This window comes from Echinops telfairi, unplaced genomic scaffold, assembly GCF_000313985.2.
Source record: "Echinops telfairi isolate 266 unplaced genomic scaffold, ASM31398v2 ScPeMD7_2;HRSCAF=8, whole genome shotgun sequence".
Classification (NCBI taxonomy): domain Eukaryota; kingdom Metazoa; phylum Chordata; class Mammalia; order Afrosoricida; family Tenrecidae; genus Echinops; species Echinops telfairi.
The window spans coordinates 50,674,832-50,686,993 of NW_022103898.1; positions in this window are offsets into that span (position 1 = coordinate 50,674,832).

Genomic DNA, 12,162 nt, shown 5'->3' on the forward strand with positions numbered 1-12,162 from the left:
ATACATGAAAGATCAGACTCAATAGTGAGATGTTTACAATTCTTGTATAAGATCCCTCTAAATATTCTATTAATGAAAATGTAGCCACTAACTTGAAATGACACACAAAATAAAAAAATAACTCAGGCAAATTATACAATACTTACATGTTTTCACTGCAGGCACATGGTACATATCACTTAATCTAGTCCCACTGATGGTGGAAACAAAGAAATTGTATTCTGTGCCTGGAGTCAAGTTGTCTACAGTGACTTTACTGTCATGCTTTAATGGCTTGGTGACATTTGGCCCGCCTTCAATCGCAATCTGGATGCCGTCAAACACTCCCGAGTGAGGCATTTGAACAAATAAGGTTACTGAAGTACCACGGCTTTCATAGGGAATAGCAATCAGGACTGGTTTGGGCTCTGAAAGAGGACAGAAGAGAAGATTGCTAATTAGTACTTTCAAACCTTAAAACATATTTTTCTCTATTTTGTCTAGCATGTTCTAGAATGTGCTATTCAATGTCTATCCAGTAAACTCAAGTTTACTGTCAGACTTAAAAAAGATTGGGTTAATATTCTGGCAGACAGTAAATACATAGCTAATGAAAGTAATGGAGCCCTCGTGGTGTAATGGTTATGTATTGGGCTTCGATCTGCATAGTTGATAGTTCAAAACCAGCAGCTCCATGGGAGAAAGACTGGGTTTTCCACTCCAGTAAACTGTTACAGTCTCGGAAACCCACAGGGGGCCACTATGGGTCAGCATTGATTAGATGACAGTAAGTAAATTGAAAATACATAATTTGCTTTCATTTAAAAATTTTCAATTAGCAGTCTAAGAAACAAGACTTGAAGAGAGATATTTTTTCAATTTTTTAACGTTTCATCTCTTGGTGTAGTAGGCCCACCACTCAAAGCACCAGCGTGCTCCACATGAGACAGATGGGTCTCTCCACCCCAGCACACAGCGATCGTCTCAGAAAGACCCAGGGCAGTTCCACCGTGTCCTTAGGATCCGTGCGATCCGTGCGGACGTGATGGCAGGAAGTGGGAAACGCCCCTGACAAGCGCTCGGATAAAATTAAAAAGGCCAGCGTCTGGCTTTCAAAAGTCCCTCCTCTTGGAAAATGGATGTACGTGCCACAAACCAGAAGTCAAGTGGCCAGTGTCAGGCTGCTAAGATGAGCAAACAGCTATTCAGAACAGAGAGGGGGTTAACAGTCCCCCCGAGATCCTTGAATTATTAGGCTTTCCAGACTTGATATTTTTATCTGAACTTGGAACAAGTTTCCAAGTTCCCTAGGATGATGCGTGTCAATAAGCAGAAGGAGTGAAGCGAGAATTCCAGGCAATGACAAGAAAGATAGGAGCAAAGCATGGGACCCCAAAAGGGCGCTCCCACGTGGCCACAGAGTCGCAAAGCTAAGTTTACTCTTTAAGGAGCTGGGTGTTCTTCAAGAAGTGACAGGCATGTCTCATTTTACTTCGCTTCACTTTTGCTTGAAAAACAAATTGCAGCAATTGAAGGTTTGGGCAACCTGGTGAGAACCTCTGTTGGTGCCATTTTTCCAACGCTGTGTGGTCATTTTGTGTCCATCTGACACAATTTGGCGATTCTTGCCTTTCCAACTTCTGCACAATGTTACTGCCTGCTGGAGAGCCTACGGACTCAGCGCCGGGGCATCCATCCCAACGCAGAGACCCCAGAGGACGGAGTGGAACTGCCCTGTGGCTTTCTGAGCTTGTAAATTTGACGGGAGCAGAAAGCCTGGTCTTTGTCTCGCAGATGGGTGGGAGCTGCTGACGGTGCGCTTTGAGGATGAGTGCAACAATAGCTCCTTTTCCCAGCCCCATGTCTAGTGGGTGTCACAGCTGCTAATGGCAAGGTCGGCAGTTCTAAACCATCAGCCTCTCCACGAGAGAGACTTTTCACTCCCTTCAAGAGCTGCGGTCTCTGAAACCCACTGGGGAAGTTCCGCTTTGTCTACAGTGTCACTCAGGGTTGGAATTGACATCAGGGTCCTAAGTTTGAGCGCGGTGATATAGTGCAAATGTAACGATGAGGTAGTTAGGTGCTGCCAAACCATTCTACCACAGAGGGCAACACGGCCTGGTCCCGTGCCAGCCTCCCAGCTGTTCTTGGGTTCCAGCCACTGTGTCATCTCCTTGAGGGCCTTCCTTTGTTTGCTGCCCCTCCACTTTACCGAGGCTGATGTCCTTCTCCAGGGACGGGTCTCTCCCCATAACCTGCCCAAAGTACTTGAGACAAAGACTTGTCACCCTTGCTCTAAGGGGCATTCTGGCTGGATTTCTTGCAAACATGTCTGTTTATTCTTTTGGCAATTCGTGGTAATTTCAATATTCGTTGTCAACACCATCAAATTTTCTTCCATTTTAATTCAGCTGTCTTCCTTATGCAGTGTCTAACTTTCACATACATATGAGGTGATTGACAATACCCTGGCTTGGGTAGGTGCAACTCATTCCACAAAGTAAACGCCTTGCTTTTCAACACTTTAACATGGTGTCTTATGCAGCAGATTCACCCAATACCGTGCATCCTTTGATCTGCTCCCAAGAGCACTGATTGTGTGGATCCAAGAAAGACAATAGGACAGTTGCAACAATGGATTCAAAACATTGGCTCAGGAACTAAGCAATGTTTTGTTTTAAGACTGTATATAGTTGCCAGGCTTTGAAGCCAACTGCAAACCACATTTATGCATCAAGTTCTTAGAGCTGCCAGTCGAGTGGCAAGCACCCAGGCTTGGTAAAGCATGGCGTATGTATGGGGAACATGAGTCGGTCATGAGACTGCCCTGTGTGCCAGGCTAGGGCCTTCAGATAGTACTTTGTAGGCAACAGAGATTTTGTAGGCAACAGAGATTTTGAACAAGCAAGTGATTTCTTTTTTACAAACAGTTCAGGCAACACTTTGAAGGGAGGGCTTATTTCCTTTTTATTTCTCTTAAATGTCTTCATTGTACATTAATATTCTACTGTGCTCTTCAGAGAAGATTTGAATTTTAGTCAATTTTCAGTCACATTATTTCTCCTCAGGCCAGTTTTAATATCAATTCTTCTTATGAGTTATTAGAACCCACCCAGTAACTCTCTCAGCCCATCTTTCTTCCAAGCTGACACCTTTCATCTGAGAATACTCAGAGAACTTTGCTCTTTCACTTCTATTAATGACACCTGGTTCGATGCAATGGCAAGATACTAAATCATTGTTTAATATTTGATAATGTGATTCGGGTTCCTTATAAGAGTCAGGATAAAAAGACTTTAGTGCATACCTCTAATTTGCATTCTGGAACAGAAAATTAGTGAAAGTTTCCACATATCTCCCCAATCTGTCAGCTGTAAAATGTGTCTGTCTTGCTCAATATCATAACAATGGCAAATGCCATATGGAACACTATTAATTTCAAGGTAATTTTTTTCATGTTTTTCCTTCTCTACCTTTTTATCCTTCCCCTCTCCCTGTTATCTTTGATATTTGATAGAGGTTTCCTCTTTCAATTCCTTAACTCTCTCCTCAATTACAACATTCTTATAGCAATTTAGAGCTCTCCAAGGCTGGCGTGACATCTCACAAATCTGTCGGCATTTGGGGGCAGTGCTCTCTGAATGCGTATGAGTGTGCACTAAGCAGGATGCAAAGATCTGGGTATTGGACATGGAATACTATTATGGAAACATTTCACTTTTATGGTCTTGAATGCTATAGATACTTCCTCAGGAGAAACAAGACTTCCAACATGTGTAGTATATATTAGGTTGTGAAAGTGATCACCCCAGAGTAGATGACATTTTCTCCAGCCAGTGAACCTGTGACTTCCCATTAATTCCTCTTTCCTATGAAATGGGGCTATTGACCTTAATGCACGGCATTCAAAGCAGAGTGTGTCCAAGGCCAGAAAGGTGTAGAGCATGGTGGAATTTTGTCTTGTACTCAGACTATGCCTGCCATTACTGAAAACTTGGATAGGGGAACATTTCCTTTTTAAAAAAGATATAACTATATCAGTATGTAGCTGTCACCTGTAGCCTTACCCATTGTCCTGCAACTGGTTTTACTAAAGGAATGGCACCTCCAGGGATGAAGAACTTTTTTTTTAACTAAAAGATGACCTAGACTAGACCAAAGGCAAAGATTTTTATAATTGGGAAGATAGATCAAGGCCTCAGAGATGCACAGTCTATCCTAGACATCATTTTCTACATACAGAGAAGAACCCAGTGGGAACCCAAACCCAACTCTTCTCCCCCAAGAAAACCCAAGTATAGCTAATCTCTCCCAGCAAGAGAGACCTGTTGCCAGCCCAAACAACTGAAATGACGTTGTTCCTGCTATGCACTACCATCTTTCCTCAAGCCCCGTGAGAAAGTTTATTTTTGTGATTATAATCAACAGGGATGGAGTGGGGGATTTTCTTCTCTTTCTTCACCCTTGACAGATGATCAAAGACTACGTATTGAATGACGCCACCGGCTTCTCAACTAGTGAAACTAGGGTGCAAACAATGGCTGACTGCATCTAGGCTCATATTCTTCATCACAAGAAAATATTACTTTTGATCAAATACAGATAATTTTGGGGGTGGCGGGGAGCATGCAAGTTGTCTCAGACCCTAGGAGCACCACTCAATAAAGCATACCCAAAAGGGACTCGACCAGGTACCACCTACCCTCCAGGGGTCTTTCGGGGACTCTTCCCACACCCTCAAAGCAGCACGCATCTCTCTGAGAGGACTGGAAACTCACTTGGGGTTTGTTGGGTGGTTACCAGTTCACTCAAGTTCCCATTAATCATTGTCGCTACTCCAATGTCATAGATCATTCCAGGGATCAAATCATCCATCTTGAAGCTATTTGCATCTTTTATATAATGCTTCATGACTTTGCTGGGATCAGATAAGGATTTGGCTTCAATGTAAAACTCAAGGCCATCTTGTGGGGGTTCCCACTGTAGAATTACGCTGTCTTCTCCCACATCTTCAGGTTTAACATAAACTTTCTGAGGTGGATTAATAGCTTGGAGAAAAAGAAACACAGGAACACGTATCTTACTATAGTCATTAACATTACTCATGAGAAGTAAAAAAAAAACAACCCTCAATTTGTTATTAATCTTCAAAGCAAATTTAACAAAACTTCATATCACTGTCTTGAAAAGGGCTCAATTGTAAAGGAAAATGTCTCATTAATATTTGAAAGTTTTATTAGTATTGTTAAACATAAACATGCTCACTTCAGGAAACCTAGACAGAAAATCTTCAAGTATTTGGCAAGTTCTTTACATTTTTAAGCATCATATCAGAATACTAATCCTATGATGAAAATTACCCATTCTTTTATCAAATATACACCAGACACTGACTAGGTGGCTGACCTAGATTCATTTTGCCTTTAAAAAATTACTATACTTAAATGTAGAAATAGAGTGTCACATAGAAAGATGAAATAAAAAATCATTTTAAAGATTGCAAAGGATGTAAAAAGTGCTAAGCGGAGGTGAATGGCGATTTGAAGTGCATTTGCCAAAAAAAAAAAAAAATCCTAGAATGATATTGCCCCCTAGAAGGCTAAAGGTCACACTGTGTGAGAAAATAAAGAAAAGCAAAGTAAAGCTAATTAACCTGTTTGTCCCTGATAACGTTGTTCGGTAAGCACTGGACGGTTACAGCAAGGCCCATGGGTCAAAGCCACCAGCCACAGGAGACAAATGGTTTATCTAGCTTCAGAAACCCTATCAGCCCAAATTGACTAGATGGCAGTGGTTTTGAATGATAACTTAGTTTCCAAGCTAACATTCTAGCAAGGAATTCTGGTAAGAACAATTCAGATGCCAGTAATGTTTAGAGTCCGTATACATACAGATTATCTTAGAATTTAGAGTTCATATTTAGTATGTTGATTCAATGTTCAAACAAATGCTTAAGTGTATTTGTACATATTAAAAATAACCGTAATTCAATTTCAGCAAAATACCATTTTGATATATACAGTTTATACTCTTCTCTTGGAAGTCCCAATGCATCCATGCTTACCCGTCACAGTGGAAATGGGCTTCTCAGGGCTACTGAGCGTTCCTCTTTGTGCTACACTAAATAGATGTAGCAGATAATGATGAAAAGACTTAAGATTTCCAATCAGTTTTGTTGTATTGAGTTTTTCAACCAACAGCTCTTCTGACTTATTGTTTTCAACATCCAAAATGGTCAGGAGATAATGATGAAAAGATACAGGATCTGGAGGATCCCAGCATAAAACTATTTCTGTTGGAGTTACATAAACAACTCTGAAATTCTGGGCGGATAATGGGCCTATGGGACAAAAAATGAGGGAGAGAAAAACACAACGCTATTAATGACGTGATTAGGTAATCATATTGAGCTTCCACAATATCTCAGCCTGACTCTGATCTCATACTCAAGAGTGATGCCCCCTGGGTAAATTATTTGTTCCCCCTGTGAGTCTTAATTATCTAGACCATGAAAGGGGAATTATAGCAGTCGCTGGCTCTTGAAATTACTGTGAAGATAAAATGAGTGGCTCCACATTCCCAAACTGCAATCGAGGACTGTGAAGTATGCCGTACTTTAGAGCAAGCGGGTCCTTGGTGTGTGTCCTGAAGTCGATTCCAACGCACCACAGCCCGATACAGTAGAGTAAGACTGCCCTGTAGCATCTCCAGTGGAAATCTCTGTGGGAGCAAACAGCTAGGTCTTTCCTCCCACAGAGAATCGGGTGGGTCTGAAAGACTGAACTTGAGGTCAACAGCTAAGGGCACAGCTATTGTGCTATCAGTGTTCCTTGCAGTGTGCAGCATACACTATTTTTTCAAATTGTTTTGAAAGCACACATATGTGGCATACATCAATCAGGTATTGAATGTGTCTTTTAGCTCTCCTGCCTTGTCAGATTAGAAGGCAAGCACTTAATATTCACTTCTCATTCCCACCATCTCTTGAACTCAAGCACTATCCTGTGACAGAAAGAAGGCCGTACTTCAAATGGTTACTTCCAAAGCCGTTAAAAGTGCTTTATGAAATCTAAAGGAACCTTAAAAACTATAGTCTGAATGGATTTCCAGAATATTTAAGTTCAAGTCCAAACACATAAAACAAACACCTTTGATACTCCCCAATATTGGACCTCCTTGTCCTCGAACTGGTGCTATCCCTGTGCCAGAGGGATATGTTCATCAATCATTTCCACCAGTCTCAGCTCCCCGCTGTAGTTCACAGCATGCTTTTCTTCCCTGAAGGCCAAGGCGAAGCTTTGAGTTTAATAGTCCACGCCAGGAATTGGCCTTTGAGTTTAATAATCACTCTACCCTCTAAATTACTATAAGCATTTACTTATTGAGCATTTAAACACCCTATTTTCTATATACCTAGTTCTGCTAGCTTTTATTTTTATTCCTTCCAAGCTTTTTACCTAGATAATAAGCCTCATGACAATGTCTGTTTATCTCCTACTCCTAGAACAGGTAAAAGTTCAGTTCCCCCAAATGCATGGAGTGTCTGCTATGGACGAGGCAGCATTAGGGCTGAGAATACAAGATAAATAAGTCATAGTTCTGACTTTGCATGATTTATAAACTAACAGGGAAGCTAAACACATTAAACAAGAGGCTGTTATTTAAAATGGTAAAAATTACAGGTATGGCCAAAGTATTATAGGAACACTAGACTCTCAAGAACTATAAACTAAATATTTGCAAAGTAACACTTTCAGATATCTTGCAACTTACGTGTTTCTATCATGAATACTGGACTTAAAGTAGTTTTTGCCTCCCATTCATTTATTGCAAAGAGTAAAAATCTGTATAAATGACCAGGTGACAGGTGAGCAATTGTTTTCTCTGTTATATTTGGTGGCATGTTTTCAAGACGTTGTTCTTCTGTATAATCTAAATAATATTTAATGATAATCTTATATCCCAGTTGCAACCACTTATTCAAATAATTCCAACCACTTGAATAATTCCAACTGAAGACAACTTGAGTTGTTCCAATATCCTTTAGAAAGAACAAAAAGTCTTCCTGCAGGGAAAGTGCTGAAAAAATATAAGTGTGAATTTCAAATTAGGAATTACAATTCCATCCTTAAAAATAATAAAAGTAGTAAGATTCATGAATATAAGTAAGATAATTACATTCATATTCACAAATATATGGCAAAGGAACATAACAGAAAAATCTTGCAAAGAAATAGTTTGATCCTGTGGCATTTTGTTGTAAAATGTAGCAATCAGTTTCATTCTTTACTAAGAATAGGAATGAAATTATTTCATTTTTCTTAAGGGCATAAGTCGATCCATCTGTCCATGTGAGGTGGCCTTCTCTCTGCAACCAGATGTAGAAATTAAACCAGTTAAAATCAATACCTGCCAGTCACATCTTGAATTCTTTTTTTTTTTAAACATTTTATTAGAGGCTCATACAACTTATCGCAATCCATACACACATCAATTGTGTAAAGCGCATTTGTACATCATTCTCAAAACAGATATCTTGAATTCTAATGCATCATAAATATGTGCACTTGAGGATCTTGACTACTCATATATCTACTTTTAAATTTCTAAAGATTTTATAAATTACCAATGACTAATAATTTCATAGAGATCATCTGTGCACTAAATGTGCAGTTCACATTCATTCACTATTTAACCAATGTCTTCAGGCAAATGACTGACTCTCACACCAAGTTTATGTTCTCATTGATAAAACAGGTATAATAATGGATCCCCCCCACATACTTCTTACAGCTGTGGTAAGCATTTAAGAGGCAGTGCATGGACTGTCCCCTCAAAGTTTGTTTTATTACATATGTGGTGTTGTAGTTTTGAAAGCAGCCAGAGGATGAGAGGTAGTATGTGAAAGTGGTCAAGATCTAAGAGACACCAGCTCAAGGCCCTCAACAAGCTGGATTGGTATCATAGCTGCAACCATGGGCTCAGACAAAGCAACAATTGTGAGACTAGCCCAGGACCATGCAGTGTTTCGTTCTATTGCTCATAGAGTTGCTATGGGTTGAAATGAACTCAATGGTACCTAACACCAACGTTAGCAATGTGACCCAGAATGCTTCTGACCTCCAATTTCTTAACTATAACATGGGAATACTAACAATAAATATCACATAAAGGTATTGTGTGTGTTAAATGAGGTTGACCTATATATCTACCCCTCAAATGTCAGTTTGTCATACCAGGGAAGCTTTCACATTACAGCGATGCTGAAAGCTATGCTACTAATGTTTTCGAGAGCAGCAGGGTCACTCACGGTGACCAAGTTGCAGCAGTTTCCAACCTAAGAACAGATGGAAATGGAAAAAATACACTGTCGTATTTCTGAGGAATTAGCCACTGACAGTCTTATGAATAGCAGAGGAACATTATCACACACAGTGCCAGAAACTGAGTCTCTCCAGTAAGAAGGTGCTCCAGTATTGACTGGGTAAGAGCTGCCTCCTCAGAGTCGAGTCAACGGTGATGCAGTGGAATGAGTAAGGCTTTCCGGACCTTCATTTGCTGATGGAATAGAACTCAAAGTGGGAAAACACAGCTGAACCACCATTAATCATCCGAACATGGAATGTGGGAAAGACAAATCTAGGAAAATGGAAGGTCTTTAAGAATGAACTCAAATGTATAAAGATCTATATTATACATCAGTAATATTTGTTAATTATTTCATTAATTACTTCATTTCATACGTATTTATTGAGTATGTTTTATACTCCCTTAATTTTGGCTTTTCCAGCCCTCTTTAAATTCATTTGAACGATCACATATATTTCTTTACGATGTACCACATAGACCCGTTATTCAAATACTTATCTAGCTTACTTTCCTCTTCTGAGCTCTGTACAAATATCAGTTCTTGTCTGACTACCCCTTTGGGTGTGTGCCTCAGGGACTTCAACATGACCCTTGCTGAACTTAACATCTGCCTCCCACTAAATCACTTCCACTTCTCATGTTTGTGAAGAAAGCAATAATACAAAGCCTAAAATCTGCAATTCTTCTCTTTCATTCTTTTCACTCCACATATATCCAATCGTTTGTGCTATTTACCTGTACTAACCTTTATATCATTAAGACCGGTCCATATTATGATTTGGTTTTTTGACCTGAGATAAGAAAATAGAAAATCTTTTTCCTCTTCATTTTTTATATCCACTAGATGTGCAGAACGTAAGGATTCCTTGCAGCGTTGCTGGGCTACATCCCATGGCTTACTTTCTCTGCTGATTCGATAACAGTTATTTTTTAATGCTACCCATCCCAGTGAACATGAACCTACCAAGAGAGAGATGTTTTCTTAAAGTTAATTCAGCACAAAACAGTTCATAATTACATATTGCCGTATGCAGAAGCTAATTGTAAAAGCATGATCCTATTCAATCCTATTCAATACTTTCTCTATATTTCTGCTAAGCTAATAAAAATGTTAGAGTTATTATTCATGTAGTAAATGAGTTACACCAATTAAAATGGTTTTAAAAGTCATTTTTTAGATTAATTATGTAAAATTAGTGTCCAATTATAACTTCATTAAAACCCACAGATGCTTTCCTTTCTAAATTACCTTTCTCTTACTGCCTCTCCTTTCTCTTACTCGTATGCTGGTAAAATATACTTGGGTTTATAATTTTTAAAAGAGAATTAGCTATAACACTAAGAATTCTGCCCTGAGCCATTCAACTTCAAATGTGTTCACGTTCCAGAAAGAGCTGGGCTGGCTGCTTGGTTTGTTTTCTTGAGTCTTCTCCAGGCTCGTGCGCTATAGGAAGGGGTGGGGATTAGCCTGCCAAGAGTAAATGTGCACATCAATGTCACAATGTAATTCACCTCACAGTGACACCATAATTCATATTGGAAAGATCCGAGAAGGATGTTTGGAGGAAATTGCCACCTTGGTTTTTCACACGGGAAGGAAGAGGGTATGTATGAGGAATGTCTTAAGTACTTCGCCCTTTTTCTTCCTCTCCAAGTGTTTGTCTTCCTCACATACTGTGCTTTTATGGTACTATTTAATTACTCTAGAACATTAAAGGAGGACTCAGCCCATCACAGAGAGTGCATGATCTTCATTAGCCATCTACAATTTCAATGTTTTTTCTTATATTTATCCCCAGCAGGGGGGGAAAGAGATAGAATCAGGAAGACAAATAAACACTGGAACACACCACCTTTCCTCCTGCAGCATTCAAAGCGGTGGTGACGCCTGAACAGAGGTGAGTCAAAGGGAGCTTTTGTAGAAGAAGCGATTAAATATTTTTAATAGATGGTAATAGACTTCTTTAATACCTAAAAATGAAACCTTTTATTGTTGCCTCAAAGTTGCCTTAAAAGTTGTGAAATCGACACAAACTGCTGCGAGAGCCAGAGAAGAGCAGTCCGTGTGGTCTGGTTGAAGGGCAGTGAGGGTGAGGGAATGCACTTGGCTGTGGCCATCGGCGCTGCCTCCAGCTTGCTCCATAAATGATTCAAATACCAGGATGAGAGAGTTCGAATAAGCTCCGTCAATTCATCTATGAACCACAGGAACAGTAGCTAGCACTCTGCTGAGTCATATTTTTTAAGAAAACAATCAAAATCCCATATTACTATACAATATATTTTTTAAATGATCATTTGAATGAACCAATTATTTATATACCTGTTTCAATTTGAATTTCCAGTCTTTGAAATACATTTATAGAATCCAACTGTAACTGCTTAAATTCAAATGTAAAATCATAAAAAGTTGCGGGCTCCAAATCATCCCACTCATATGACATGACATTACTTTGCATAATTTGTGAAGAATTATTAAGACAGATTGACACTAAAATGTCACTGGAAGGTAGTTCACTCCAGTTAAAAGAAACACTTGTACTTGTTACTATTGTTTTAATATTGCCAGTTGAGATTCCACCTAAAAAAATCAGAAGGAAAAGTTATTAATAATTCAAATAAAATTGAATTAAAAAGTAAATATACTAAATGGGAAAATATAGTAATATTCAAGATATGGTTCCTAGACTATTTGAGAATTTTTTGTACTCTACATAAAATTAATGCATTAGCTTAGAAATCCACATTATATTTTCTAGGTAATCTAGATTATATATAACCTCTTACTATAACTCTCTACCATAATTATATATC